The sequence below is a fragment of the Carassius carassius genome, chromosome 46 (assembly GCF_963082965.1).
Source record: "Carassius carassius chromosome 46, fCarCar2.1, whole genome shotgun sequence".
In the NCBI taxonomy this organism is placed as follows: Eukaryota; Metazoa; Chordata; class Actinopteri; order Cypriniformes; family Cyprinidae; genus Carassius; species Carassius carassius.
Window position 1 is genome coordinate 23974394 of NC_081800.1, and position 27424 is coordinate 24001817.

General features: G+C 36.0%; 1 long non-coding RNA gene across 1 annotated transcript; it reads right to left on the minus strand.

Moving 5' to 3' along the window:
- Window positions 1-472: 472 nt before the first annotated feature.
- LOC132129099 (uncharacterized) lies at window positions 473-21262 on the minus strand. The gene is made up of 4 exons (XR_009428439.1): window positions 21131-21262; window positions 18056-18127; window positions 2405-2776; window positions 473-1565 (listed from the first exon to the last, which is right to left on the minus strand). It is a non-coding gene; the product is annotated as an uncharacterized LOC132129099 (long non-coding RNA).
- Between the last annotated feature and the right edge of the window lie 6162 nt (window positions 21263-27424).

Here is a 27424-nt window from a genome sequence, read left to right on the forward strand (position 1 = left end):
AATAATAAAATCTCAAAGTTTTTCTTAAGTTTACATTAAGAGTTAATAATAAAGATGAATACACAGAAAATGTACAACTTTTCTAGGCGAACATAATGCATTCATTTTATGGACACTTTCATAAACGTTAAAACACAATGCAATGTAAAATTCTAAATACAGGTAAAACACCCGTAAAAAAAGTACAGAAAATTCATTCATATTAATACAGTATATTTTGCCCTATTTTCTGAATTTTCTTAAAGTTTACATTTGATAATATTAATAATAATAATAATAATAATTATATATATATATATATATATATATATATAATACAAATATGTATTATTATTATTAATTTTTTAAGAATTTTTTAAAGTAAATTATTAAAAATAAATAAATAAATACTGAATAATTAATCAATATAAATCTTGCTCTCATACACACATATATACATATATGTGTGTGAGCATTATTATTTCAGTATTATTATTATTTGTACTTTTTTTTTTGGCAGAAGAGAATGGGCAAGACATAAATTTGGAGAAAAAAAAAAAAGACTGTGAAACTCGCCAAACCAGCTACCCTGACCTGCCCCTTTTTCCTTTTTTCCCCCTCATCACGCTTCCAAAGGTTCATGAACTCTCTTAGCCAATGCAAGTAACCTCCAACACAATCGCTCTGTCCCAAGCCTATCACAACTAATTACATTTCTTCCTCAGGTTTTGTCCATCTTAGCGCGTTTCTGTCACGGTCAACATGTCATCACCTCCGATCTCCAGATGTCTTTACCGCAGCCTAGCTAAAAACAGATCCGCTTTAGCCCCACCTCTGGCATCCATATTGATCCAACAAATTTGCCACAAATCATTTTACAAATGCATGGTGGGGGGCTATAGAAGCGAGTGGAAATGCTCCCATTCAGACCCACCATGCTCCTGTGGAGACTGAGCCCCGTGCTTGTCTTGTTGGAGCGCGCTGACAGCCTCTGATCCCCCGACCATCTGTGGGGTGGGCTGGCCCGCGTTCAGGAGCCCTTTGTGTTCTCTGAAGCTCAGTGGATTCAACAGTAGCTAAAAATTAGACCAGCAAAGAAAGGAGCTGGCACACACCCACAGTTCAATCATGGGCCATTCAGAAGATCAGCATAAACACAGAGTGAACAACTGGTTTCGTAACTTCTGTGGAATATACATTTTGGATATGTGCTAAACGGTCAGCGTTTCGAATCCTTAGAGGATGGATGAAGTGGTTATTGCAAACCAGCTGTGTAGTTCAAGTCAAGTCAAGAGACTCATCGGAAGTCATTTGGGATGTGCTTTAGCTTAAGTGAGGGATGCTGGGATTGGACAGGTGTGGCGTCTGCATGTGAAGACACTCGTGGGCCGCAGATGTGCGCTGAGGGTCACTGTCATGACCGGCCCCGCTGGTGCCCGTTGATATTTGGAAAGAGATGGAAAACAGTTTGCTGACTTGGCCGGTCGGTTTAGATGAGTTCAATTAATCATTAATCTTAATTGTTTCCAGTGCACAGCCGTTCATGGTTACCGGTAGGCTGGAGAAACGACATGCGGTCTGCTTTACTGAGGGAGAAGAAGAGTTACTAATCAACGTTTATTCAAGCCTTTGTTTAAAAAAAAATACATAAATAAAAGTGATATTTGCCCCACAAAACTCATCTTCATGAACCTACATGGTTCAGTTATAGCCACCTGATTAGTGACTGTTTTTGTGTGAATGTCCAAAAAAATAAATAAAATGGAAGACTTTTTGATTGTATATAAGAGGTAAGCTATTTTTATAAACATGAAGTTAAAATAACGAAAAGAAGAGTTAGGGAGAATCAATAAATTATTAATAATGTGTTGTTAATTTGTGAATAATATGTAATCATGCAATCAATAAAATAGTAACTCTGGTCTGATTACGATTATTTTAAAATGTAATATAATCTAATTACAAGTAATTAATTTTTTGGAATCTGATTACATAATCCAGATTAACTGTAATCAGTTACTACCCTTTTAACTGTATTATTTTATTGGACGTCTATATGGTGACTGATGTATGTTTACATGTACTCTATGGGAAATAAATGAACAGGAAATGGCCACCACATGTGTGGAATTATAATTTATAGAGAAGATGTTGCAATTTGAAAAATAGTTGCGCTAACTCTTTACTCAAACAAATGACCCAAACCCAGTCTGTCCTGTAATGAAGTCATGTGGAAGTGTGTGTATATTTGTGTAAATGCACTAGTGATGGAAAGGTAAAGTGTCAGTGAGGAAAGGTAAACAGGAAGTGTGCATTCGCTCCCACATCACACACACACACACACACACACACACACACACACACACACACACACAATCACGTGCACTGATTCTTGATTTATATTCACATGCACATGTTTACTCACCATTACACAAAAAGTAGCTGAGTCATCTAAAAAATGAAAGGAGAAAGAGCTTCGTTTATGTGGTTTTGCGTATTTGCATTCATATATCAGCAATAACTTGCATCAAATGTTTGCTGTAAATCAGTTTATACAAATATTTGTGTAAGTTTTAAACAAACAGGTCAGCAAGACACAACAACAATGTTGCAGCAGAGGGTTTGCAGCGGCTTCTCTGTATGTCGGGGGGCCACATCTCATAACCTCCAACATGTGGTCAGCTCCTATTATTTTAACTGCTTCCAGTGACTTTAGATCCCGGTGACCTCCAAGTGCAATTAAGAACAGGAATGGACACATTAAAACACCAAATGCAGGACAGCTTAGGTTACCACCCTATGAAGAACAAAGACAAAACAACATTTTTGGAAAGCATGTACTGCAATTCCACTCCCACAGCTAGTAAATAAAACAGAGTCGACCAAATATTTAAACAAAGTCAGGTTGATTAATAAATTGTGGCTTGATTGTTTTTATTAAATGTTTTGACTACTAATTTGGTTTAATGTCCAGCTTTATAGAAATGATAAAACTAGGATGAGAAAACGTGAACAAAAATCTTATATCCATTACTTTTTTTAATATAATAATAATAATAAAAATAATACATTCAAATGTCAATGTCACCTTTATTTATATAGCGCTTTAAACAAAATACATTGCGTCAAAGCAACTGAACAACATTCATTAGGAAAACAGTGTCAATAATGCAAAAATGATAGTTAAAGGCAGTTCATCATTGGATTCAGTGATGTCATCTCTGTTCAGTTAAATAGTGTCTGTGCATTTATTTGCAATCAAGTCAACGATATCGCTGTAGATGAAGTGTCCCCAACTAAGCAAGCCAGAGGCGACAGCGGCAAGGAACCGAAACTCCATCGGTGACAGAATGGAGAAAAAAAAACCTTGGGAGAAACCAGGCTCAGTTGGGGGGCCAGTTCTCCTCTGACCAGACGAAACCAGTAGTTCAATTCCAGGCTGCAGCAAAGTCAGATTGTGCAGAAGAATCATCTGTTTCCTGTGGTCTTGTCCTGGTGCTCCTCTGAGACAAGGTCTTTACAGGGGATCTGTATCTGGGGCTCTAGTTGTCCTGGTCTCCACTGTCTTTCAGGGATGTAGAGGTCCATTCTAGGTGCTGATCCAGCATCTGGTCTGGATACGTACTGGATCCGGGTGACTGCAGTGACCCTCTGAGCTGGACACAGACTGGATCTGGTGGCTACTGGGACCTCGGAATAAGAGAGAAACAGACAAATATTAGCGTAGATGCCATTCTTCTAATGATGTAGCAAGTACATAAGGTGTTATGGGAAGTGTTCCCGGTTCCGGTTTACCTAATTAATGCAGCCTAAAAATCCTTTAACGGATTTGGATAATAAAAGCATATTAGTATGTTATGTGTATGCCAGGTTAAAGAGATGGGTCTTTAATCTAGATTTAAACTGCAAGAGTGTGTCTGCCTCCCGAACAATGTTAGGTAGGTTATTCCAGAGTTTGGGCGCCAAATAGGAAAAGGATCTGCCGCCTGCAGTTGATTTTGATATTCTAGGTTTTATCAAATTGCCTGAGTTTTGAGAACGTAGCGGACGTAGAGGATTATAATGTAAAAGGAGCTCATTCAAATACTGAGGTGCTAAACCATTCAGGGCTTTATAAGTAATAAGCAATATTTTAAAATCTATGCGATGCTTGATAGGGAGCCAGTGCAGTGTTGACAGGACCAGGCTAATATGGTCATACTTCCTGGTTCTAGTAAGAACTCTTGCTGCTGCATTTTGGACTAGCTGTAGTTTGTTTACTAAGCGTGCAGAACAACCACCCAATAAAGCATTACAATAATCTAACCTTGAGGTCATAAATGCATGGATTAACATTTCTGCATTTGACATTGAGAGCATAGGCCGTAATTTAGATATATTTTTGAGATGGAAAAATGCAGTTTTACAAATGCTAGAAACGTGGCTTTCTAAGGAAAGATTGCGATCAAGTAGCACACCTAGGTTCCTAACTGATGACGAAGAATTGACAGAGCAACCATCAAGTCTTAGACAGTGTTCTAGGTTATTACAAGCAGAGTTTTTAGGTCCTATAATTAACACCTCTGTTTTTTCAGAATTTAGCAGTAAGAAATTACTCGTCATCCAGTTTTTTATATCGACTATGCAATCCATTAGTTTTTTCTATTTAGTTTTCAAACAGTTTTTAATTTAAAAAAGCCCCAAAATCGAAAGCAAAAAAAAGCTAAAAAAAAAAAAGGGGCACTAGTCCTCAAGATTGATATGAAAATCACAGAAAATTATGACAAAATAACATTTAATTCATTTATTCATTCACTTTTCTTATTGTAATCAAATGTAATTGTAATTAAATGAAATATGATAAATTAGTATAAAATTAGAAGGCATTTTCCATAAAAAAAAACAAAAAACAAAACAAATTAAAACAAACTAAAAACAAACATTATACACTCAAAAAAATTACTCTTTAAACTTACTTAAGTCAATTATGGACAGTGGTTCCACACAACCAAATTGTGTTTTGATAACATTAATGGAATTTTTTGAATCTATGCAAACTCCTTGTGTTGTGACAACACAACTGAATGAGGTAGAATCTATGTGAAATAGTAATGTCCAACCAAATCAATTTATTCACTTTGCTTCAACTTAAACCGGTTAAGTTAACTCAACATGTTTTGGTTTATTACAATCTAGCCAAATTTGTTTCACTCTATCAACATAAGGAGGTTTGTTTCAAATTACTCATTTCAATTATGGACAGTGGTTTCACACAATTAGTTCTAGTTACTTTAACTAAATATTTTCTATTTAAAGTTACTCACTTCAACAAAGCATTTTTTGTGTGATTTGTCTTGTAATGAGTCAAAAGACAAGATGTCACAAATGATCAAAGTGTATTTGTTAAACAAGCAATAAATAATTACACACAGTTAAATACAGTTTAAACCACATTACAAAATTACAAAAAATTACACAAAATAGCAGAAATATCAAACTACTCATTTTCTAACTGGCATTCATGGGTAACCAATCAAACCTTATTCCAGGAACAGGAACTGGCTCCAGAAATGACTTCTTCAGTATTCCAAATGTGTACCTAAGTTCAGGAGGGTTGCTCAAGTTCAGTCCATATATCAGTCCCAGAAACATGGTTTTGCAGACTGTAAACTGCTAGGTCCTGAAGAACTTTATTCTTTAAAACTCCAACTTCTGCTGAACTGTCTTCAATGACTGCACCTTCAAATAGATTCCCACGAGTCTTCTGGATCACCTCCTGATTGCTGTCAACGTCTGTATCCTAGAAGTATTTAAAAGGATGGAGAACTCAAATTCTTGTGTATTAACTTTAACAAATCATTTATTAACCTTGAACTCACCATATACTCCATACTGCTAGGGTCTTCATTTGGATACTTTAATTTCATTAGTCTGAAGATGAAAACAACAAAATTTAGCCTTTGTTTTTTTTCCCCCCTAAAATTACATGAAAAAAAGTCAGTCATTCATCTCCTTATGGGAAATACAGGCAAGCAGAAAATGGTACACACATCTGGACCCTGCACGGTAAGCAACAGAACTGGAATGTTCCCAGACCCAGAAACATAGAAAGGACATTAGTAAAACAGTCCATGTGACATCAGTGGTTCAACCGTAATTTTACAAAGCTACAAGAATACTTTTTTGTGCAAACAAAACCAAAACAGCGACTTTATTCAACAATTCTTCTCCAAATCGCATCTTCCACCATTATCAATAATTCATGCGCATGGTGCTGCTGACCTATAGAACACGCATGCGCTGAGCCTTGATTACACGCAGAAGAAACTAATGTTCATGCCTCTTGTTACTCTCCATAATGGCGGCATATGTGATTTGGAGAAGAATTGTTGAATAAAGTCGCTATTTTAGTTTTCTTTGCACAAAAAAACGTATTCTTGTAGCTTTGTAAAAGTGTGGTTGAAGCATTGATGTCACATGAACTGTTTTACTGATGTCCTTACTATGACTCTGGGAACATTTCAGTTGCATTGCAGCCTTTATGGAGGTTCAGAAATCTCTCGCATTTTCATAAAAATATAAGGGATGCACCGATTGACCCGCCATCAATCGGAAACCGGACGGTTTTTGCTTAAAATACGCGATTGGTAATCGGCTGGTCTTTGGCCTTTTTTTTCGGCCGATTTTTCCAGAAGTGCGTCCGCGTGCTCAGACTACATCTACATGAGGGTGAGTAATTAATAGGGCTGTCACTTTTGTGAAAAAAATCATTTTCGATTTTTAAGACATAAGTGTTCATTGAATCGATTGTAAAATCGATTTTCCATGTCAAAAAAAAAAGACGTTTCCTTTTTCAAAGTCAAATAACAGACGAACGTAAAGAGAGTGCTGGAAACGCACAAGGCAGCAATATTTCTTATTTATTGGCATGAAGTTTCGTGCAGAATAACAAACAGCAAACAGCAAAAAATATATGTGCAGAGGGGACGGCTGCCATGACAAAAGAAAAACATCAGTGCAGGCTTCAACCCGGCTGCATTTATGATTTAGGCAATTCAAAAATCTCCAAGATTATTTTAACCCTCTGGGCTTCTTCGCCCGAAAACGGGCGAAAACTTGAACGTTTTGAAATGTTAAATTTTTTTGCTTCATCGGATGGGGATGAAACTTGGTGACTTTTGTTGTATTACCTATATGAGCACACAAAAAAATCAAGGAGATGATTCTGATATGTTAAAGGGTCGTAAAAAAAAAAGTCACACTTAGCTTCCTCCCGCCCGAAAACGGGCGACATAGGAAATGAATGGGAAATACGAAAAAATAGGAAAACTCAGAGAAACTTTTGGTGGTACAAGCTACAGATCAGCAACTGTGCTGAAAAAAAGTGTACAGCAATGAAGGGGTGACACTCTAGAACATCAAGAGTGCAAATAAGATCCCCCCCCCACACACACACACACCCACGCACACAAACACACACACACATACACAGATAAACTGGCGACTGCAACAGCAAATTTGTAGAATATTCCACATAAAATCAATAAATGAAAAAAAAAAACTTGCTCAAATGCACACACACACACACACACACACAGAGAGAGAGAGAGAGAGAGAGAGAGAGAGAGAAAGAGAGAGAGAAAGAGAGAGAGAGAGAGAAAGAGAGAGACTGGTAAGACTGCAACAGCAAATTTTGAGAATATGCAAAAATAAATAAATAAAAAATACAAAAAGAGACTCTCGCTCAAATGCAACACACACACACACACACAAACATTCACTCACACATACACACACACACACACACATTGTGTTCCCTTTCTAACCAAATGCTATAGTTTGATTGTAATCATAATGCAAAACCTGATACTTATCTAAACATTTTTGTTAAGAAAATAAAGTAATCATCTTTTAGAATATCTAAATGTATATCTAAATAAAAAAAAACGAATAAGATAGAGAAATCATGTCTAAAACAACAAAAGGAATCAAAAAGCCTTTCTATATAGGATATATAGGAAGCTATAGACAGCCTACAGGCTGGTACAGGACATTACACAAAAGTGGCTATTTTTTAAAGCCACTAGATGAAGTTCTTCTCCTGGAACATTTTTTTTTAGGCTGGCACTCTATTTTGATGTGAAATGCTGCATTTATTGAATTTTTTTTTTTTTAATAAATATAAAATAAAAAATGATATATTAATTCTAATGGAAAAAATAGCTCATAAAAATTATATAATTAATGCAAAGTATCATAAAAAAATCTAAAAATTCTAAATAATAATCAGAAAACATTATAGAACAAAAATATATTTGATTGGTTATCCTGGGAAAAAGTAAAGTACAATTTTAAGGCTTCGCCCGTTTTCGGGCGGGAGGAAGCTAAGTGTGACCCATTTACGAAGAAGCCCAGAGGGTTTTAAATAATGATTCAATCCATTTCAAACAACTGTTCAAAAAAATTAAACTTTAAATGGACTTGAGAACAGGCCATGTGTCCAGAGCAGAGCGTTTTTTATTCACATATATGTCCAGCTGTTGAGAAGACGCGCTCCGACCGCTCTGATGTCCCAGGGACACTCAGGTACAGCTGCGCAATTCTCCACCACAGAAGCCGGTCACTGTCAGCTTGCTATATCATAACTCAGAATCTCCTGTAACTAGAAGCGCTAATGAGGCGAATTCGCGTCTACTGCGCCGCGAGACCTCCAGACGCTCTATTCGCGTTTGGTGTGAATGCAGCATAAGAGGTCGCATTCGACGTCACTGGGTCTTATAGGCGCGTAAAATTGCTGGTATTTTTTGTCTAGCTTTCGCAACGCATACTGCACTTTCGGAATTCTTTATTTTCTTTTTCTGCTTGTTTGTGGGTTTTGTTACATCTATATTTTTAATTGTTTAATTATTTTAAAATGAATAGTGTACATATTTGGTTAAAATCGATTCCCTATTTTCATTTTCGAAACTTTTTTTGGTTGGTCCGATCGATTGTGCAATCGATTTTCGAACTAAAAGTGACAGCCGTAGTAATTAATGACATGTTTATTTTTGGGTGACCTAGCCAGTTAAACACACCTGAACCAGCTAATCAAGGATCTTGGGAATTTTAAAACAATAAAGTATTACTAGAAGTTCCAGGCAGGTGAGTTAGAGCTGAACTCCAGAGAACTGAACTGAATTGTTTTTTGGAGGCAAATTCATTCATAATCTGTCAGTTTATAGTAATACCACATATTTTGTATTTATTGTATTAATAAACCTAATCTTAATCTATCTGTCTTTTTTTGTCAATTTCCAGTGGCCAGTGAGATAATAATGTTTTAATACAAGGTTGTGTTGAGTGCAGTTGTTCTTACCTGTGTAGTGAGCACCAAGAGGGTTTCAGTATTTGTCCAAGCACTCTTCTTCAGTATGCAAACATCTTCATAAGTTCTGTAGTGCGGATCCAGTTTGGCAAAGACTGTTGATTCTAATGGGCCTATGGTAATTCTGTATGTCTCAAATTCTGCACAAATCTGTAAACACATGAAGTGCAATGTTACAAAAAAAAAAAAAAAAAACGGTTTAACAGCAAAAACCAATTCAATTATCAAAATATTAAGTGATTCATTTGTGTGAGTGATGAATAGTGTCATGTTTACCATTCCAAAAGGGAGGACCTGATTACATATCTGGAGCATTTGTATAATGTGAACAGCTCAGAGTAGTGTCCGTTTAGTCATTGTATGACCACACCGCCATGTTCATAAACAAAGCTTCAAATACTTTCACTTTGCTGAGCCAGGGCTCTCCACACTCGGTCACATTACATGGTTAGACATTTATTTATTATCTAGCTTTTTGCAATTAGTTAAAGGGACTCTAAGTAGGAATTACTCCCATCTAGTGGTGAAATTGTATTTTGCATTCAAACTAATTTTGCTCTCCAGCGCCTCGCTTTTTCAAATGCGCGTTGCATCTACGGTATGCGATATGTACCAAAAAGCGTTGACAGGATGTCTTCTAATAGCACTTCGTTTTGGCGACGATGTTTTCTTCTCCTGTGGCGCGGCTTATGTATGGTGCATAATAAGAATGCAATCCAGACTTTTAAACTTGCCGGTGCAGTTTCAAGCGCCTCTCACTGCTCTGCACCTGCGTTTCTGGCTCTGACCGAAAACGCGTTGTGGAAACGCGTTGGCTTAGTACTTTTTGTCCCTCTCTGCTATTATAGTTTTGCAAGATGGCGGAACTACATGGAAGCCTCTGTCGACCTACCCGTCCCATGTATATAAAGATAATAAATTCTTCATTTACGAGGATTAGTTTAAACATTGGCAAAGGTATTTGTACACCATTGTGGACATATTTATGAATAAAAATATTGATTTTAGATAATAAAATACCTAAAAAGTTACTTATTGTCCCTTTAAAATATACATATTCTAACAAATAAAGGTAATTACTTCCGCTTTTGAAAGTCATTATGTATTACTAGTATACAATTAATTTATACAAATAAATATATTTTGCACACAAAATGAGAAAAGAGAGAAACTCCTATTCGCCATTTGATTAGCTATAGGAGGAAGTAGCTGAATGACAAATCATTCTGCCTCTTAACATCTCTTATTGTAAGCCATATGTATAATAAAAGTAAAGGTAAGTGATAGGACGTTTTATTTTTGGATAAACATTTTACTAATAAATACAATCTCTCTTAAAATACCTTATTGGGTTATGATATTTAAAACAGTTTGGTTTGATCTAGTGCAGAACTAAAACTTTAATGAAATATTTCCCACAATTATAAAATAAATATATGATTAGCTAGCTCCACACTGGAGAGCTGCTTTATAACAGGAAATCAAGTTATAATTCTAGCGACACTGACTCTGTATTTTCATGTTTAATATTGAAAAGCTATCTGATGCATAAAGGACTGTTATATAAATAAACGTGAATGGACTTTTCTTTACTGGAGTGGCTGGAGAACCTCAGAGTTCGTGCAAACATCCACATCGCTGTAATCAAATATGTTCTTAAGAGCTGCTTTTACATCGCGATCAGTTTTTGTTGTGTTTATGCAGTTATTGAGAGCAAGGCGTGCAGTATATATTTACATATTCATCCAAGGTTCGGATCGACTCGGTTTGCTCAAACTGAAGTGCTATCTTCTTCTTTTGAATTGAATCGGTCAATACCTTACAGAGAGTCGTGCGCTTTCACATCTCCCAACCGCTCAAAATCATCTATTAATGGTGCAGTAAACCGATTACACGATAATAGTCTGCAAAACAAAAGCAACCCAAAACAGAAACTCTAAGAGAAATTAAAGACTTTGACTTAACACAAGAAAAACTTTAGATTTTCTTACCTGACTGGTACCTCTTGCTCTCCTTCGCACCGTCATCAAATGCGTTGGAAATCGTCACTTCCGGGGTTTTTTTGAATTACAAAATGAAACACTTTACGTTAGTTTAACGATTGATAATTAAGTAAAATTGAAAATGAAACATTTTAAGTTGATTAAACACAATACAATTGTGTTTTGGTGGAAAACTAAATATACTTGTGTTGTTTAAACAAAACATATCTGTGTAAAACGAACAGTGCCACAAATCCATTTTTTTGAGTGTAGGGCTGTATTGAAGCATAGAAAATCTGTAGCTGAAAGCATAGAAACTCACATTTAATTCATGAATTTGCTTATTTTTAGATCTATATTCAGTTTTACAGACATTGCATGAAAAACGTATAGAATTAGTGATGAATTAGTATAAAAATCTAATAAATGTTCAATTCGAAAACAAAAACAAACACAAAAACTGCGAAAGTATCAATATCAATAACGTGTAAAATGGGAGTCTGCACTGCTCTGGAAGTGCTCTCAGAGCTTCCATGCGTGTTGTTTTTCTTCCTGAAGTTTTTACATGGAAAACGTGAAGTGTACTCAGGGGAAGGAGGAGACAAGGGGTGGTGAGGGTGATGCCCAACTGCTAATGTTCACAGCAGCTGTCATTAACAGAGTCTGCAACTTCTTGAAGAGAGAGAGAGACATCCACTTAGTCAGGAGCCTCCAGGGTTATTAATGAAAGTCAGAGACTTTAAGCTACCGACAATTCATAAACTTTCAATAATCTTTCTGCACAGAATACCCTAGCAACCTCCTAGCAGCCTCAAAGAACACATTAGAAATATCCTAGCAGCTGCATCGAATGCCCTAGCAAGCACATAGAACAACCTAGCAACACTATAGCAGCGAACACCAGAAATTTTCAGAACACCTGGAATAACAACGTCATAGAACACCTTAAAAGGCTCTATGAACCAGCTACAATTTCCAGAAACCCTAACAACCTCAAAGAACACCTTAAAATGCTCTAACAACACACTATAATGTCCAGAACACCCTAACAACATCATAGAACAGCTTAAAATGTTCTAACAACACACTATAATGTCCAAAACACCCTAACAACATTCTAATAACCTCATAGAACACCTAACAAATGCCATAGCAACACCTTAACAATGTCACTGAACACCTTAAAATGATGTAGCAACACACTATAATGTCCAGAACATCGTAACATCACAGGACAACTTAAAATGCTGGAGCAACAAACTATAATGTTCAAAATACCCTAACAACATTGTAACAATCTTTTAGAACACCTTTAAAAGTTCTAGCAACACACTATATGTGACGAGTGGGGCGGGGCCGAGGGATGTGGGAACACGAGCGAGGCCGGTGGAGTGATTGGGAAATCAGCGACACCTGTGACCCACCACCGGTCTCGAGTCCCACAGAGGAGATGGAAGGATATAAAACTGGAGCGACGACAGTGAAGGACGAGAGAGGACCTGGCCTGGGCTTTATTTTATGTTTTGGTTTTATTTTGTGCGCATCAGTCATCCGTGAGGGGCTGATGCGCTGTTTTGTGTTTATTTTGTAATTAAAGTTTCATTTTGATTGTCCGCCGGTTCCCGCCTCCTTCTTCCCGATGATTATGGAGTTTTTATTATTACAGTGGTGCCGAAGCCCGGGAGAAGGAGGGACGCGCTGCTGAAGATCCCTCGCCGCTGTGGTGAAACCGCGGTGCCATCGAGCCGGCGAGGAGGATGGGCTGAAGTGAGTTGCCGGGGACGGGCGAGCTCGCTGCCGGCCGCCCGCGATGTGGAGGGGCGGCTGCCGTCCGTGAGGGAGCGGAGGAGTCGGCGCCGTTCGCCAGAGAGCCGGAGCCTGCTGCCGTCCACCTGAACGGGGAGGAGCAGAGAACGGGGGACTCCTGCCGGCTGCCCAAAACCGGAGGAGCCGTCGCCGTCCACCGGGCGGCGGAGGAGTGTCGTGCCGTCCGCCGAGGGCCGTCCAGTGCCACCGCCAGGCACCGCGGAGGAGATCACCCAGCTGGTGGAGGGCCGAGCAGCAGTGCGTCTGGGAACCGCAATTAATTTTTTTTTTCCTCTCTCCCCTCTCTCGTCTCTGTCGCTCCTCCTTCCATCTCCTTTTCTCTCGCCTCGTCTGTCCTACCCCCAGGTTCCCGCAGGTCCCTGTGAGCAGCCCCCCCCCAGAGGGAGGGGAATAGAGCACAGTCTCGGGAGTACCCCCCGGCCTGCGAGGCGCGATGGGGGTATGTGACGAGTGGGGCGGGGCCGAGGGATGTGGGAACACGACCGAGGCCGGTGGAGAGACTGGGAAATCAGCGACACCTGTGACCCACCACCGGTCTCGAGTCCCACAGAGGAGATGGAAGGATATAAAACTGGAGCGACGACAGTGAAGGACGAAAGAGGACCAGGCCTGGGCTTTATTTTATGTTTTGGTTTTATTTTGTGCGCATCAGTCGTCCGTGAGGGGCTGATGCGCTGTTTTGTGTTTATTTTGTAATTAAAGTTTAATTTTGATTGTCCGCCGGTTCCCGCCTCCTTCTTCCCGATGATTATGGAGTTTTTATTATTACACTATGATGTCAAGAACACCCTAGCAACACCCTAACAATGTCACTTTACACATTAAAATGCTGTTGCAACACACTATAATGTCAAGAACACCCTAGCAACACCCTAACAATGTCACTTTACACCTTAAAATGTGGTTGCAACACACTATAATGTCAAGAACACCCTAACAATGTCACTTTACACATTAAAATGCTGTTGCAACACACTATAATGTCAAGAACACCCTAGCAACACCCTAACAATGTCACTTTACACCTTAAAACGTGGTTGCAACACACTATAATGTCAAGAACACCCTAGCAACACCCTAACAATGTCACTTTACACATTAAAATGCTGTTGCAACACACTATAATGTCAAGAACACCCTAACAATGTCACTTTACACCTTAAAATGTGGTTGCAACACACTATAATGTCAAGAACACCCTAGCAACACCCTAACAATGTCACTTTACACCTTAAAATGTGGTTGCAACACACTATAATGTAAAGAACACCCTAGCAACACCCTAACAATGTCACTTTACACCTTAAAATGCTGTTGCAACACACTATAATTTCCAGAAAACCCTAGAAACATCATAGAACACCTTAAAATGGTGGATCAACACACTACAATGTCCAGAGCACCCTAGCAAAACCCCTAACAATGTCATAGAACACCTGAGAAATGCCATAGCAACTAAATATAGTGTCCAGAACACCCTAGCAACCTCCTAGAACAACTTAGAAATGGCTTAGCAAATATATTGAATGCCCTGTCAAACACACAGAACAGCCTAGCTGTAGCAATGCATTGCCATAGCCACAACCTAGAACACTCTAGCAATTCCCCAGAACAACCTAGCAACCACACAGTAACATCCTGGCAACCACCAAGAGCTTTCTAGCATTGTGATAATTCTAACCAAAACCTGGTTGTTTTATTGCACCAGAGTCTGGACTGTTGAACTGCCATATTGAAGTATATATATATATATATATATATATATATATATAAAGTATGATCCCTGTTTTGGAACATGATGATATTTGTTGAAGTCAGGCTGTTTGCTGACAGTGAGGGGAGTCTGTCTGAGACTAGCGGTCCCTCAGAAATCCAATTCATCCACACAGCTCATCTCTCATATAGAAGAGGAGCCTCATGAGTGATGTGGAGCGGTGGAGGTTATTGCGACCCAGGGACACTCAACTCTTTCCCCTTCCTCAAACACCAGCTCTTGCTATGGATTTCTGAGGACTATCATGGATGTTCCCACCTGTGTTCATATCATTTAATGCCATCCTTTTAAACATGCATCAATACATGGGTGTAAGAGTGAAGACACAACTTTTCCAGAACACACATAATCAATGGTTTTTAAAATGCAACAAAACTAACTCTGCACCTGCAGTAGTTTGAGATTAAAATACAAGAAATAATTTGAGGATACACATATGTGATTAACAAGTATAACATTTAGTTTAAAAAGAATAGTTAAAAATCGAAGACTTTTTACAGATAAAATTATATTCATTAAATATACTATGAGAGAAATGCATTACTATCTATCCATCCATCAATATACCATATTGTTTTTTATAAGCAATCAATAGTTTCCTGAACAAAGTGTAAACAAGCATAACGAGCTAATATTTTGCACAAAAAATTATAATTTTTTTTGTGAAATACTTTTCTAGAGATAATATATATTTTAACTAGAAATTAACTGCTTAACTACTGTAAAATGAAATGTTTTTTATATATCACATATCATAAAATATCATAACATATTAAACAATATACAAAAATCTTTCTATCGATTATAAAATGTAAAATAACTTGTTTTTAATACATCATTAACATATTACTTTTATTTATCTAATATATTACATATCATAAATGTTTCTCTTTTTATAATCAATCGATCGTTTCCTGTGTAAAGAAGTTTAACTAGATAATATTCCAGTTTTGGGAGAAACTTCCATGTGGGCAACTACATGCTGCACAATGAGAGAAATACTACTCCACTCCTGGCTGCAGATTTCTCTCATAAAAAAAGCCTTTGATAGTTTAGCCATCTGGTCAGAGCCTTGAAAAAAATCCTCATAAAAGAGGCCCAAATAAGGTCAGAGGTCACCCCCTCCCAGGGTCAGGAGGCCCTTGAAGGTTGTTATAGTGGACTTTGCTGAAGTTGTCAACCACAATCCACATTAAAAATTAATGTGCAACCTTCTTTTTAAACATGTATTTCATTACAGTTAACAAAAGCTGTGGCTCGAGATCTCTGGTCTGAAACGGCAGATCGGCCACAAAATTGATCTGGGGTTGTGGGGAAAATGAGATTAGTACAAATATATCACATGTAATCAGTGGAAACATTGATTTGATGCTTCCAGAAGCTTGTCCTTCTTGAGAATAAGCCATTAGACTGAATGTTGATGATGTTCCCTTGCAACAGAACGTAAAATGTCCTTTGAGGTAATAGATCATGATTTGACATATTTGTTTAGGTATACGCTGTCATTTATCAACCAGTGCAATGACTCTACACATTCCAGGCATAGCTGTAGTTAAAGACTGGTTAATCTGGGAGATCTGGTAAGAGACATGATCAGCAAATATAACGTCCTCAGATAACCAGACTCTTCATTCTTAGGCAAAAGATGCATATTTAAAGGGATAGGTCACCCCAAAATGAAAAATCTGTCATCATTTACTCCCCTTCAAGTCATTTAAAACTCGTTAGACTTTCATTCTTATGTAGAACATAAAAGATGTTATTAGATTTTATTTTATTTTTTTCACACGTCCATACAATAGATGCCAAAGGTCACCAAAACTATTTGGTTACTAACATTCTTTAAAATACCTTTTGTGTGTGTGTTAATACTACTACTACTACTACTACTACTACTAAATTTCACAAACAAACATATAAGTAAATAGATCTATTTTGATTAAGATTTTTTTTAAATAAATAAACATGTAAATAAATAGTATGCATTTAGACATTTTATACATTTTGACTTTTACACTAAGGCACATACAGCTATAAATGTTAAATGATGTAATAAATAGTAAATAAAGTCTAAAACGTGTTAACATGAGACTAGTTTGATAAAATTCCATTGTTGATATAACTGGAGGGTCATTCATTTAGGACGATGGTCTCAGAACAAAAACTATGATTCACAAGCTTTACATTTCTGCTTATAAAGTCATATACTCCACATTCTTTCATTACAAGTGCCTGGATGAGTCCAAATTAATTTGTGAGCTAATGAACATTATGCCACAAATGCTGTCTTGTTTTAAGCCCAGAACATTCCAGTAAATGTCTGAATGATATCTTGTTTTATGAAATACTTGGTGCCATCTTTACGATTCGTTTTTGGTCTCTTGAGGTAGCAGTTAATCTGAACCCTCTCAAAAATATGGGCTGGTTTAGAAACTCATAAACTTAGGGTTGTGTTCTTATCATCTACAGAACGTATAATGGTGCAACGACAAGCCTGTGGTTAACCCTGACCTATCCAGGGCTTGTTATTACAAAATGACTCTAGATGAAAGGCAGACACTGGAAATAAACTGTTAAGACGTTATTAAGCTACAGCTGCATGTAGGATTTCATGGAAAATGGCACGTTTTAATCTTTTTAGATAGGAGGCAGAATAGACACTTAACAGATTCTAATGAAACCAGCAGTCTCACTGAAATGATGAGAATGGAAATTTCCATTAGAGCAACAAATGCCCATAAGTATTTAGCATTCCTGAGGTTTTGGCTGATAAAAAAAAAAACAATATGAGCGTCCTGATTAAAAAAAAAAAAAAAGCGGGAAATTCCACATGACAGTTACAACTAAAGAGGCATTTTCTCATAATCAACATGATTGGAAAGGGAAAACAAACAAACAGTATTTCTCACAGAAATCTGCCTAAGGGGGCCGGCCAGGCGGGACGGGGGTCTTCATTACACCATGTGCTTATTAATCTTCTCTAATTGCAGGTTTATGTTTCTCAGACTGTGGCAGCTGGATTTTATTTTTCATTTTTTTTGTCATTCTTTTTGAGTCCAGCTGGCCACCTACAACTCTAGTGATAACTCGACTGTGAAGTAATGACCCAAAAAATTACAAAAATCAATTATTTAATTATTTACTCACCTTCATGTTGTTTCAGACCTTCACACAGATCCTTCCATACAATGAAAGCTAGTGATCACGGCTCACAAACTCCTAACAGAGCAAAGGGAAAAAATGCTTTTGAAACAATTTTCACTCAGAAATCATTACATAGAAACAGCAAGTAACACATTTAATTAAATGTGAACATTTAATTGTGTGTGAGTAGAAAGATTGAAAGAGTTATAATAAAAAAATAATCTTTGATTATTTATCATTTATTTCATTGTTACTGTTTTATTTTTTGTTGCAGTGTTCTTAACTGCACACACACACACACACACACACACACACACACACACACACACACACACACACACACATACACACTAAATGAAAATGTTAATTTTGCCAACTTGGGTATAGCTTTATTTACAATGGGTAAATGATGACCGAACGCTCATTTTTGGGTGAACTATCCCTTTAAGACTATCAAAGAGAAAACACTGCTTGACTCAAACACAAAGTCTGAATGCTTTCAAACTCATTTGAATGTACAAATCAAATCATTTGACTATAACACAAGTGTTTATACCTGCATTTCCCAAACTAAGGTCATGGAAACATGCAATCAGCTTCAGATGCATTCAGAGTTGCATTTCACGTGTTGCACAAAGCTGGAACGCTCTTTTGGGAAAGAATGCATCATGCAGGAATAATTGCCCTCATCCCTCTCTGGGCACTGAGTTAAAAGACATTCAGATGGTTTGTAATCTCTCATCACCACCCCTCCTCCTATGAAGGAAAGCACGAGAGGGGGCTGGGTGTGTTTGACCGGGGAGAGCCGATGGGTCAATGGAGGGTGGGTCATCTACACACCCACAAACACACTAACTACATTAGCCTCCTGCAATCAAATTAAATTGGTCGATCAAAATATGTCTGAAAAAGTCTGAGTGTATAGAGGCTGATCAAAGATTGAACTCTACTGGTCTGTTTGTGTTCCCAAAGGTCAGCATTATGGGAAAACTCTGCAGAGCTGATCATTGGCTGTGGCTCATCTTTCAGACTGGTCACATGGGTTGGCCTAACTTCTCACATCACATGATTAGACGTTATTAATGCGGCTGATCAGACTATCTAGACTCATATCACTAGCAAAGCTAGTAAACTAATAAACTAGTGTTCCTATAGTTCAATTGGTAGAGCATTGCATTATCAAGCGCAAGGTTGGGGGTTCAGTTCCCTGGGAACACATGATAGGTAAAAATTGATAGCCTGAAAGTACTGTAAGTCGCTTTTGATAAAAGCGTCTGCTAAATGCAGAAATGTAAAGCATGACGTCTTTTAATTTGGTTTGAAGTTAAGTTTTAGTATAGTGTTCAACCCAACCTACCCATTCTAAACTGGGTATATTTCTGTGTTTGCACTCAATGAATCAGAAATAAACATCAAAAATAACTTTAAATAGTGTATATAGAGATTGTATTTGTCTTACAGATATTTCTTACTGTTACTACAGATTTAAAATTTATATTAAAATGTATATTAAAATATATAAAATAATTATAATTATGATTTATATATTTTTTCGATTTTAGAAAAATGTAATAAAATTTTAACATTTAAAAATGGAATAATTTCATAATATTAAGATAGGGAAATTATATTTTGGATTTTTAAATATGATTAATTATAATTGGCATTACAAAAATATTATTATAAAATGTGTATAATTATTATACATTTTGTATGATTTTTTGTATTTAAGAAAAATGTAATTAAAATTGTAACATTTTTAACAATGCAACAAGTATTATGATATGAAGATTGTATGCTTAATGAAATTTCTTAGGTTATTATAGTTAATTTTAAAATATGATATAATTATCACCGGCTATAAAAATATTTTAATTATATAATTATTATTAATTTATTATACATTATGTAATTTTATTATTTTTAGATTGATTATTTTAACATTCTTATTTGAAAATTCAAAAACTGTTTTCTTAAAAAAAAAAAATATATATATATATATATATATATATTTTATGAATAAACATTTAATAGTTTTTCCACCTATTTTAGATGTAGTATCTTAAGGCCGCCAAAGTTATATGGATAGTACACTACACTTTAAAACACACACAAAAAAGTAATTTCATGCTGTTTGATGGTGAGTAAATGATGACAGATTTTAATTTCTGGGTGAAGGTCTCTTTAACATGTTATTCTAGATTCCTTACCCATTTCAAGCACAGAACTGTCTAGTTATCTTCAGAAATGTGAGTGAAGTACAGGATAATGGCTTGAGCGGTAATAATTCAGCCGTTTGTCTAGTTGTTTACCAGTTGTTTATATCTGGACTGTGTCCACTTGTAGATGTGTGCCTCTATATTTGTCCTCCTGATGCTTTGATAAGGCAGTGTTTCTCTGTAACCGTCTGGCATCTCGTCATCTCCCTCCCTCCGTCCCTCACACACACACACACATGCAGGATTGGTGTGGATGGTGAGAGGTCTGGCGACCCACCCTGGTAAACACGGGAAGATGAAGCTGCTCTCTTTTTGAGGACAGACCATCTGCATTCAGCCTCGTCTGACTCCAAAAATCATCCTCAGGATGGATACAATATACATATAACTCATAATACAAACCTGTCATCATTTACTCACCCTCATGTCATTCCAGACATGTATGACTTGCTTTCTATATTTCTGTGAAACACAGAAGATTATGTTTGTTGCGTCTCGTTGTTGCATGTTTAATATATGAATTCTTGAGTAAACGTGGACCGATGTTGATATTCTTACTGAAATTACTAACGTTTGGGAAGATATTTGTTTATAATATGACGATAATGGCAAAATGGGATTGACCTATCTGTATTATGAAACTAAATATGTAATTTTTCTCATTAGGATTGTATCATATATGCATGAGGTGCGTGGAGCTCCATGTGTCAGTGATGTGGATTCAACTTCTGTTGCTTTGTCACAGCACTACTAGTACTTATTTGCTGTAACTGCAGGCTGTGAGTTACTTTCTGGGTGTACAACAATATAACACAATTACATTAAAGAGTGGTTACTTTTAAATTTAAATTTAGCTCACTTTGGATCCATGGCCTTGTGTGAAGAAACTCTGTCCTATGACACAACATTGGTCAGAGTCCACTCTCTCTCTTTCACTGTTCTATCAAGAATGAATGAATAAATAAATAAATACAATTAAATAGCAATACATTAAAATAGCCTTATTTTTTGTTAAGTGATCAAATATTTGTAAACATTTTATATTAAATCATGCATGATAGTAGACTAAAAAAGTCATTGCAATCTATGAGAGATTAAAGAAATCCTTGAAAAGATACATTATATACTTTATATTTAAGATACTTTTTAAAGTATTTTATAATTTTAAGAATATAATTAAGAATATGTTTACTTATTGTGTTCTTATGGTTTAGGATTCTTACACAAACATATTTTGGAAAAAAAAATATTAAAGAGATATTGGGTGGTCATTACAAAAAAATGTAATGTCAAGAAAAAAACATTCTTCATATGATACAAATATATTTATAGATTTCACAAATATATTTAAGAATATATAATATATATTGCATTCTTATACAAGAAACTTAAAAAAATCCCAAAGGGATGTGTAGATTAGTAATTACATTTTAAGCAAAAAGATTTTCACAGTGGGGCTTTACAATAAAGTCATAAATATAAATATTCTTTAGATTACACACACACCTATACACATATACAGTGTATATGATTAAATTATATCTAAAAGATTTTCTCCTGATAGACAATTAAATTAGCTTTTTTTTATACCAAGTATATACAGTGTTCTAAAATCACTTACCACTTGTTACAACATATCAACCCCATAGCAACCATTCAGACAAAAAGTTCCAAATTTAATTAGAAATTCTATTTTTTGAATGATGTCAGGATTTCCATTATCATTCCTTTAGAATTTATTTGAAAAATCAGAAGGCAAATCAGAAAGTTTTTATTTACATCTTTTGTAAATGATTATATGTTATAATGTTTGACCTCCAAGGTTTAAAGCGTGAAGTCTTGATTGCTTCCTGATTGCCAGTGATGCTCTTTGACTCAGCAGTGAAAGATTTCAAGAACGATTCTGATGCCTCCACCGAATCTCCGAACTCACACCCCTGCTGAGGAGATAATGAAACAATTTCCAGGACAATAGATGAGCTCTGCCTCCCCCGACCGCCTAATGCTGCCTTCCTGCACAGTCCTTCTGGATTAAACCCTTCCAAAAATCGCTGAAAAATCAAGACCAACAAATCACCCTGCTGTTGTGATTTCCTCAAGTTACTGACTTCTCAAGATATAGACAGGTTTAATATACATGAAAACCTCTTCACTGGATTGTAATTAGGAAAAGAGCTTGTTAACTTTTCTTTTGGAGTCTCCTGAGAGGTGAAAGCGGTGTGTGAGTTTTCAAGCGTTGGGAAACAGTGCTTCTCTTGATATAGCTGACTGCACATATGAGCTGTGTATAATTACTGCCTGCTCCTGTGTGCCACCACAGAGAAAGAGAGATGGAAATAACTAATGCTTCTCTTCACAAACTGTGCAATTAACACCTTGTTAAAGGTGAGCAAGGCCTTACACATGGAAACTATTATACAGCCTAAAGTTTCAACTAGTCTCTCTAAAAGTCATTAACTTTTCTAATCTGGGGAAATTATGTCAGTTTAAGCACATTGTTACTATATATTTGTCCTTTTTCTTTAAGGTAGGACTTTATTGTGTGCTGTGTATAAAAAAAAAAAAAAAAAAAAAAAAAAAATATATATATATATATATATATATATATATATATATATATATATACATATACATATATATATTAACATTTGTAGATATGTATGTATACATAAATTATATATATATAATTTAATTAAGATGACTTGATTCTTCTGTATTTTTAAAACTCATTTGCAAAACTAAATTCTGATATATATATTCTATTCCAGAAAAACTAAAATGCAATAATCATATATCATAAATAAAAATTTATTACATATACATTTTATGTATATTTACAACATAGATATGTGTATTTTATGTGTAGCACATTATTTATAATATAATATAAATAATATAGAATAATACATTGAGATGACTGAAGTCATCTGTAATTTAAAACTCCTCTAAAAAAGAGGGCCGCTTTGAAAAGATTAACTCTGATGACAAATCTTCCGTCAACTTCCCCTTTGCCCTTTTGACATAAGCTGAGCTTCACAATGCCTAGAGGTTTCATATCCTGACTCACAGCAACTCAGGCATAAAATTGATGTTACCTATTGAGATGGTGACCCTTTGACTGGGTTTATAATGCTCATTACATCCTGACTAACAGTCCAGGCATGAGAGAGTCAGTGGGAAGAACAGAAGCTGTGAAGTCTGAATGTTAAACGGTGACATTAGAACAAACCTGTAGGCCATGCATACAAACTGCACACATGAAGCATGTTCGGATGTGTGGGCTGAAGTCCCAGAGTGAGATGTACAGAGTGAAAGTTAAAGTACACAAGGATTGCATGGATATATCTGTAAATGAAGATACTGGAAACTAGAACATTTGTGGTGTTGATCTATTGAATACTGTGATGGAAATAAAACACATGTTGTTTTGATACAAATATTGATGCAATGCTGTAAAAAGTCCAATTTAGCCTTAGTTACTTAAAAAAAATGGTAGAGATCTAAAGCCATTCCTTCAGTCTTCAGTGTCACATGATCTTTCAGAAATATACTGATTGGCTGCTCAAGAAACATTAATATTTTTGTGGATACATTTTTTGATGAACAGTTTGCAGCTTTGATTTGAAGTAGAAACCCTTTGTGTCATTATAAATGTCTTTACTAACATTAAAAAAAAACAAATAGTGTATCCTCGCTGAATAAAAGTATTAATATTTACTTTTTACTTATCCAAAATTTTTGAATAGTAGTGTATCAAAGTTTCCTCAAAAATATGAAGCAGCAAAAAACTGAAAAAAACTCTGCAAACCTTACATTTAAGTCACAGCTACATATTATAATTAATGTTAAAATAAGTAAACAAACAAACGAACAAGCAAATAAATACATAAATAAATAAAAACAAAGAAAAAGCAACAACTATTAATCATTGTCTATTTCCCCACAATATTATCCACTAAACTAGTAGGCTATCTGATGTCTCATTAGGTATCAAGCTAGTTTCATTATGCTGGAGCAATAAAACAGTCAAACATTAATTTGAGGAACTTCTAAGCAAAATATTCCCAGATAATGGCTTCCAGACGATTACCACCTAAACAGACCCTGAACCCAGAAGATTAATTTGAGCAGGAATCCTGTTGGTGAGGTGTTGACACCCAGTGTCTCATTTGAGCTTTTAGGACAGTGCTGTTATCTCTCCGGCCAGGGTGCACTTATCACACAAAAGGGAACTGTATGTAACCAAACACAATAGGAGTGATTGAATGCATTCCTACACTGGAGTTGGGTTACACCGGGACCTTTTTAATAGATGATATCTGGCCCAAGTCTTGTGTGTCTTGCATATGCATCTTATCCATTGCTAAAACTTGGTGCGGTATTTACATAAGAGCATTAGAGGGATTCTTTTCACACCGGGGAAGGAAGGAAGGAAGCCTATGAATCTTTTAGATAGGTGGACTCGAAGCTCAAATGACTTTCGACAGGTTGTGTGTTCCCAAAGCAACTGCATAATTCACAAACACCAAAAAAGAGTGATGAGGAATCTGTCAAAACACATCCATTCTACTAACCAACTGCATGAGCTGCTGTTTGAACTGTATTGAAGGAGCTGACATGCATGCTGGATAGAATAGAAAACAGAAATAGAAAAAAAATTAGATACATTAAAATATAAACTACTTAGAAAGACAACAGGAAAGAGTATATATATATATATATATATATATATATATATATATACACACATACACACACACACACACACACACACACAATTTATTTAGCAGAAGCTTGAAGACCTTAACATTTTTTATCATAAGTCTGTCTGTAGTGTGTTTACCATAGCATATCTCCATAAATTTGAAAGAAACTGAGTGAAAGCAGTAGGCACTGTAATACAGATCCACAATGGCCACATCATTAAAACGTTTGCAGACTCTTTCACCCATGAAGAGATCATCAGACCACCAACACATTGATAGTGCGGGTGGGTGGGATCTTATATGCTAATCTGGCAGATGTCCACAGATCTGGATGCATTCCAGGCTCACATTAAAAACAACGCATCATTCTTCCATCTGAAAGAGCCACCGGGTGTCCACTCGCAGCGACCCGCCCTTAGCATGAATATCAATGAAAAGACAGGACGATACTTGGTACCCAAATGTGCATGTCTGGAAAAATGTCTGGCAATATCAAATCAATAAATAGTTTCGCATACGTTTTTTATAAGATGTTTCTCATAAAATTCCGTATGATACAAAAAAATCTGAAACAAATTAGACTACACCAAAAATATGACATTGCTATGCAGTTTGTGGCGTTTCAGCCCATAAATAATTTTTTTTTATCTTAGATTTTTTAGGTACTTTAATTTAAAGAGCTGTTTCACTCATTTTATTATCTACTGGATAAATATCATAAGTCTGAAACGTAACAGCACAACTCATCCCATGGTCATTTCCCTCCTTGTGTCCCATGCAGTAATCTGATCCTCCGACCAGGGTGTTTTCACTTTTTACTGGAAGTTTCCAGGTCTCTGCTCCTGATGGCCATTGTCTGTCCATTCATGCATTCAGAATTCATCTGCTTTGTGTTTCTTTCCCGTGTGCCACGATGATTAGGGGTTTGAGTGCTAATGTTTTCATTAGCATAAGTTCAGCGGGTTCACAGCCATGTTCTGACTAATGAGACGATGTGAATCATAAGGATGAAAATCGTAAGGAGGTTAAAATGTCTGGTTCAAAATTCCAGTTACATTTATATATGATATATACAGTATAACACTGCTTATGAATATTATTAAAAATGCAATATTTTATATATATATATATATATATATATATATATATATATATATATATATACACTAGTGGTGGGCATAGATTAATTTTTTTAATCTAGATTAATCTGACTGTAATCTTGGAATTAATCTCGCCCCCTACACTGCAATTCGGTTAGGTATACATCTGCGCTAAAATATCAAGGTGAAAGTCATCATAGCTCGCGTAGTATAGACCCAGCTCTCAACCCAACTTTGAGAATAGATTAACGGCGATATTTTTGTTATCGCCCGATGAGAGTCCCCCGTTAACGCAGCACCTATATATATAAATATATATATATATATATATATATACATACACACACACACACACACACACACACACACACACACACACACACACACACACACACACACACACACACACACACACACACACACACACACACACACACTCTCTCTATTTAGTATAATTTAATACAGCAAAAAATATATATATATATTCACTCTTCTTTCCCAGATTTATATGTAGAATCATCTTTAAGTAGAACAAGCAATAAGTTTTGTTTGGTGATGCTAGCAGCACAAAAACACACACAACTTTAACTTTATTTTATAATATGAACAGTCATTAAGTACAGTTTTTTTAAGCCTCTCAATGCCTCATTCAATCCAGGCTGCAAGTAAATACAACTAACTAGGAAATTCAGGAAAAAATATTATTCTTAAAAAATTATAATAAAACAAATAATAATTTGATTTATACAAGAAGGTTTCTGATGATTGAAATATGTCCTACACCAAGAATGGCACAGAGTTAATGGCCATTGTAAATCCTGTTGACCAACATGCTTCCAAAGAAAAGACACCAATTTGAGAAAGGATGAAGCAATTTTCCACTTGCTAATGGTAGTGCTTAATTGCAAAGCCTTTATTTGGCAATCAAACAAGATCTATTAATAAACTTTGGTGTCATTTCGGCCTTTCAGGCGGCAGTTCATTTTATCTGTTTCTTTTCAGAGATAATGGATAATGCTACATTTCTATCCTGAAAGATCAGATGTTGCATTTACTGTCAGCTCCACTGAGTTTGCAAGCTTGAATGGGCAGGTAAAGCAAACGAGGTCTTTGAAACACACACAGCCAGGAGTCAGCCAGCAACACAGTTGGACAATGGGATGAGATGCAAGGAGATCAGATTTCCTTCATGTTTGTTTTCTTAGGATAAAGTATGACAGAGCAAAGAAAATATTGGCCTTCCCATGTGGCCATCTGTTGAATGTAGTGGAATCTCAATTATTATTATTATTTTTTTATTATGCAAATGGCTTGAAAAGAGCAGACGTCCTCATGACTGTTTTATTA